Genomic DNA, 6,572 nt, shown 5'->3' on the forward strand with positions numbered 1-6,572 from the left:
TTGGTCTGGGCTGGGCTGTAGTTGTGGGTGCTGTCTGGTCTGGCAGTCTGATGTGTCCTCCGCCCTCATCTTCCCCTTCCCCCAACGAGCCTAGTTTAATGCCCGCCGGAGGAGGTCCGCCAACCTAGAAGAGGTTCCCAGAGCTCTGGGAGTGCCACTGCCCTTGGGCTTTTTTAACTCAACTTGGAAAAAGATTACCATCTCCCCACAGGTGGAGAGAACTAAGAAACATGAAAAAACAGTGCTAACTATTAAAAACACTAGAAGTAAAAGTCCCCTTCTCTCCCTCTCACCTTCTTGCACACTAGTTGGACTGCCCAACAATAGTCTTTGCTAATGAAAGACTACTAAAAGGCCATATTTTTAAGAATAGTCACTTGTCAGTTCCATTCCTGCAGCCCAAGTTACAGGATCATAATACTGTGTTTTTGGGTAAACAGATATTTTAAAACCAATAATCAATTAGGTGAACACAACACTCCAAAATTAATACATGATTGTTCCTGAAGTATAGTATCATTACTACAGAGCGGATGAGCAATAAATCCAGGCCTTAAGAGAGAGAAATAAGCTCTGAGGAGCCAATTCTGTTTAATCGTATTTTATACACTTTTTTTATTTAAGTTCAAAATGCTACCTAGTCGTTTTAATACCATGACACTAGAAAAGAGACCCAAAATTTTAAACAGCTTTACACACCTTTGAAACTATAAACTACATGGAACCCTTGAACTTTCACAAATGAACCGTATGGAAAACTGCGCTCCCCCCACCACTGCCACCACAACCTTCAATACACCATACGTGGGCACATATGGAAGCAAAGAACAAAATGTTTGAGAAGTTAGCTAAAATGACTGCAAATGATTTCCCTGTTCTGCACCACACACGCAAGGCAGCCACTCTATTGTCATTTGAAAACCCAAACAGCTTAAGCCAACTAGTCCACTGCAAACAAAGCACATTCTCTCCATAATTTCTGAGCTTCAGACATGAGAACTACAGTCTTTTCATACGCAGCTGTGGCGCCCAGGCTTCTGCTGCTGCAGCCACCACCAGCTGGGACAAACTGCTGAATCAGTGCCCAGGTGACTGCACTTCTACAAACACAAACCCTCATTCAGAAGGGATGTAGACATCAGGGCTGCTTGTACACACCACGGGGATTTAATTCGATTTAGTTCTCCCTAAACTGAAACAGTAGGTTTTTAAAAACACCTCTTCAATTTATGAGGAATTATTATCTTTCTAGGAGTTATTTCTACCAAACAGTTGTTTCCCTCTTTTCTCTCCTATCCCGGACAAACAGAACCCCCCTGATGCCCAACATACGCTCCAATCGCAAAATACCATTTCACTGGTTTACTAAAAAAAAAAGTACATGTTCCATGCGTTTCACATCTGATTCATGGAAGCAGTCTGTATTAATGGGGAGACAGACAGCTCTGCGCATGTGGTTTTTCAGCAAGCAGGTTTTGAGTGCACAGTATATTACTGTTGCCATGGATATCTGTGATGCCAATCAGAATAATCTTTCACAGCTGTGAGACTTGAAAACCATGACTTGACAACTGAAGAAATCTGGTGGCCTTAGTATTGTTCTGACTGTCTACATGGAGGGGAGAAAAAAAAAAAAAGGAAGAAAGAAAATTCACCACCAAAATGGAAACTCCTATTGGCAGTCTAACCACAGGCCAAGAGCAGAATAATTAAAGTAGGCATTAGTCATAATCAGGGATCCGGGCTCTCCGTTTGCCATGGAAAAACATGGATTTCTTCCTTTAAAGGAGAAAAATGTAATTTCCTCCTTTAAAAGGAGGCAAATGCGGGAAATGACAAGTTTCCCCTCACAGGCTGGCAGAGCTTTAGCCTGCAAGGGACTGCTTGGGGCTGGGATGCAGGTGATGCCATGTGAATGTACGCACATGTGCATGTTACCAGCAATATAGTCAGTTTGCACACGTGTGGATTTGTGCATGCACAGACGTGGATGCAGGCTGCCCACTGCGGGGCTCCCCACCCTGCTGCCCTCCCTCTGGGGGTGTCTGCAGGCCAGCGGACAAGAGGGAGAACTAGGTCAGGGAGGCTCAGTCCCCGCACCATGACCAGGCACCCCCTGCTTGCCTGGCAGCAGCAGCAGCAAAGGGGCACAGCTTGGCGGTGGAGGCTCGGTGCTGCTGCCACCACCAGCACCAGGAACCCTGTGCCAGCCACACCACCATGACATGGCACCCCTTGCCCACCTGGTCCCCACTGGTGCCAGGCAAACAGGGATACCTCGCCATGGTGGCACAGCTGGCACAGGGCTCCCAGCACCAGTGGTGGCAGCGATACCGAGCCTCCCTGCACTCCCGTGCCTGGTCCCGCCTGCTGGCCTGTGGAGACCCCCAGGGGAAAAGCAGCAGGGCAAGGAGTCCCAAACCCTGCAGTGGGAGGCTGCATCCTCTCCCAGTCCCCACAGTCTCTGTTCAGCTCTGCTCTGCTCCAACTGTGCTACCTGGTGGGAGAAGGGGAGCAGCAGGCCAGGCTTGGCACTCTGCACTGGCCACAGCAGCTGCTCCATCCCATGTGCAGCAGCCAGGGCTGGAGCGCTAGTGGTGGGCCATGGCTGGTGCCCAAAGAGCAGGAAATAGGCAGGATGGTCCCATAGCCCTGGCAGCTGGGTGCTCCTTCCAACAGGGCGGGACACGGACACAGACTGGGCTAGGAGCCAGAGGCTGCGGGTTGGGAGCTGCAGCTGGATCTGCATCCTGGTGAGTGAAGGGACAGAGAGAGCTCCGATTTTCAAAGATAAAAGAACCAAAAATCAAACACCAAAATGTAAATGTATTTAGAACTGATGTTATTATAACGATTGATTGAGGCACTGGTAAGGCTTCCAAACTGCTTTAAAATTGTAAATGTTTCAATGGAACATTGTGTTCAGCTGATACCTATATAGCTATCACTATCTATATAGGATGTGGCATTTCATTTTAATTGAAGAAAAAAGCAGATTTGGGGGGTTTCAATCAAAGAATTTTGGGCTTTTTAAATGGAGAAAACCAGGATCCCTGGTTATAATACATCAGCTAACAACACTAAAACACATAAGTGTGAAGAAAGCCATACTGCCAGTGCTTGTGTTATGCCTGTTTTGTGAACAGTCTCCTAAACTGTACTTCTTGTGACATAAAAAATCCCATACAATCTGCCTTTTCACTATCTAATTTTCAAAGAAGATTACAACATTAAAAAGGGTTCCTTCCTTTCCTCCGAGAGAGATTTCACCATGGCTACCAATAAACTTCCAAAATTTGCCATCTTACCAAGGTGGCAAAGGAGGGCGAGGGAAGGAAGTGTGCATGAAACAAGATGGTGAGTGCAATGATTTATGTTTTTCATTATGCATTTAATTTCTTTGAAAAGTGACTTGCTACCTTGTCCGCACAATACATCAGCATCCCTAAAGATGTTCAGTTCTCACCAGATACTACCCCTTGAAACATGCACAGCACTATTCCAACCACATTTCCAAACTGCCTGCCCATTAGGCATCCATCTTTCACTTATACTAGCATTATAAGTCCTTCTGCCAAAAAATGTTTCGTTTGGTTTCTAAACCTATGCATCTGACTGCAGAAGTTACCGCTCTGCTGCGACCCAAAATACTGAAGTTCAGTATTGGATGACTTTCAGTGCCTTGAGTTTTCTGTCCAGAAATAGCAAATCTCTACAAGTCACATGGCCTTTTCTCAGAAAAGAAGAATTCTTAAGGAAAGCACATTAAAAATGCAACTAAGAAGTGCTTTTACGTCAAGTCTGAAAAAGAAAAATGGATCTCAGCAAGCAAACTATCTAAAGAATCAATGTCACATTAACAGAAGGCAGCTTGTCACTGCACAATATCTGCATACTGTTGCATTTGTTAAGACTAGGACTATTTAGGATGTTTGATCTTCATCTTAAAAGAAAGAAAACCTTGGATTAAGGCTAATGGCAGTGGTTCAATACTGGTTTTGTTTTAAAATGAAGCAGGAATACCTACAAGAGATTTCTTTTCCAGTCAGTCTAACTGTAATATGTAGGGAGTACAAACTGCAGGCAGAAATCAGAAACTCCGTATTTAGATAGTAGTTGGCTAATTCAAATCACTTCCTTCTAAGAGGCGTTTATATTTTTTATATCCAAATTGCTTCCATGAAATAAAGACCGACTTGAACAGACTAATATTCTTTATAAAGAAAATATGACTATCATTATTGGCTTAATTTGTACCGAATAAAAGCCATATTTGGTATTCATTAGACATGAATTGAGAAATTAAATATTAAAATGTACTAAACTCTGTCTTCTCAGGGTTACTTCACAGGTTTAATTGTTTAAAAAACAACATTTGAAGCCTGCATATACTGTGATTATAACTTTAAAAAAAGGATGGGATCCTTTTCATAAGTTTTATCTTGAAGACCTAGCAGTGCTGAGGTATTGTTGACATGATGGTCCAGAAAACATGCAAGCGGTAAGAATTGTTGTGGGCAATCACTTTTATTGAACCAAGTGCACGGTTGCAACAGATAAAAGCAAGCTTCTGACCATCATAATATTTGCAGGTACTTCAGGCCTGAACAACAGAATATTCTGGTTTTATCCTGTTTTGTTCTCCTCCATTCTTAAATGCTGAAGTCTCCAAGAATTCTTGTGGGCAATGCTTTCTATTTATTTTATGTGTTATGTATTCATTTTGTTCTGTTTAACTCTTTTTATTTGACTAGCTGCATGGTTTCAATAGACACAGCAAAAGTATCACAGCACCCTTCCAGTTGGAACAGACATTTTCCCCATTGCTGCTGAGCTTATAGCATCCTTTTCTGTAGCTCTCACAGTCTAACCTGGTCCAAGCTAGAGTGGCATGTGGGTACAGTTAAGAGACTCGGGCAGCTTCCCCAAGGCTTTTACCAACAGTTCTCAAGTTTTTTAGATGCAGGGCACCACTCAGACTTGAGACAACCCTCCGAAAATGTCAGCTCTCACATTTTTCACTCATTTTTGACTATGGAAAAATAATGGAGCTATTCTTCTGTTACAAAGAACTCAGAAAGACAATAGGTCAGAACATTTTTAACACAACAGATTTCTATTTGAAACCTCTGGGTTTATCTTGTGAATCACGTTCACATACCTAACAGCGCTAAAAATATGTGGCACACCGCATTACCCTTGAAGGGATCTTAGGGCACCCCAGGCACCCTGGTTGAGAAACACTGATCTGCAATACCCTTCCCCTTAAGCAAATGCGTTATGAGAACCTCAATATCATGTGAGAGAACTTAACTACTAAAAAACCTCTCAGTTGGATGGAGCAAACAGGGATTGTAACCACCTTACCAAACGAAGCCCATCTTTCTTGGTCAGCTCTTTTCCCCCTAGCTACATCCTACTACTGAGTTAAGCAGTCAGTGTGGTAGAGGCGGTATCTTTTATCAGACCAACTAGACAATTGCAAAAAAAATTTTATTTGCAAGCTTTCGGGAGCACACACCCTTCTTCAGGCATAGGCGAATGAAAAGATTGTAACGTTTTTCCCAGGCAGAAATGAAAACTCATATTGTACAGGAGAGCTGGGGTGTGATGCAAGTTCTCCTTGCTGGAAAAGTTTGTTTTCTGAAAACTAGGCTTGGATAAATGTTGGAGCAGTCTAGTTACCTCAAAGGTGTCTGATAGAAGCAAAATTCAACACCTTGCTTGCTTTCTTGGTAAGATGTCTCATATTATTGAGTGCATTTTTAAGGTCAATTACATTCTGCCTATTTAAATTCTCCTTGAAGTTTCAGGCGGATATTGCATTATTCACTTCCTGTCCTTATGCTTTTGCACTTTATAGCTGTGCATTGCTAAACAGCAGCCACATTTCCACCAGAACATCACATCACTGTACTACAGGTTCTGCTTCAAGAAATTCTGAGGCTACAAATAGGAATCAAAAGAAACAATTTCTAAATTACTTTGGGGACATTTTAAATTACAGGCACTACATGAACACAGGCTCACTATGCCCTGCAGTAAGAAAGGTGCAGAATAAGACTACTAACAAACTTTTTCAGAAAATCCAAATACTTTTTACTAACAGCAAAGTAGATGTAAAAATGATAAGATAAAGAAGCAGTGCACACTATGGGTGGAACAAGCAGCAACACCTGTAAATTGGGGTGCTCAACAGCTTCCGTGAAAAGTTTTTCCACCCCCATTTACTCGTAACTTCATTATACAAAGTCTTGAGGCTGAAATTTGTGTTCTAGGCTGAATGCTTTTCAGACCATTTTTTCAAAGATCCAACTTTGAGAATAAGATTTGGGAAAACATTATTTCCTTTTGCCAACATTAAAACAATTCTTTTAGCTTCTCAAAGAAGCGAATGCAGTGTTTTCATGTGGATATGAAATTTAGTCAAGAACTGAGCTGGGGTCAGGGTTGTGCCATTTCGCAACTAATGTCTCTGCCTATTTCGTAGGTACCGAACCTGATTGAGCACATCCTGGTCCAGGGATTAAGGAGCTGAACAGGCTCTCCCTTCCAGCTGCTCCTCCCATCTG

This window comes from Crocodylus porosus, unplaced genomic scaffold (genome assembly GCF_001723895.1).
Source record: "Crocodylus porosus isolate Cpor-Errol unplaced genomic scaffold, CroPor_comp1, whole genome shotgun sequence".
Taxonomy (NCBI): domain Eukaryota; kingdom Metazoa; phylum Chordata; order Crocodylia; family Crocodylidae; genus Crocodylus; species Crocodylus porosus.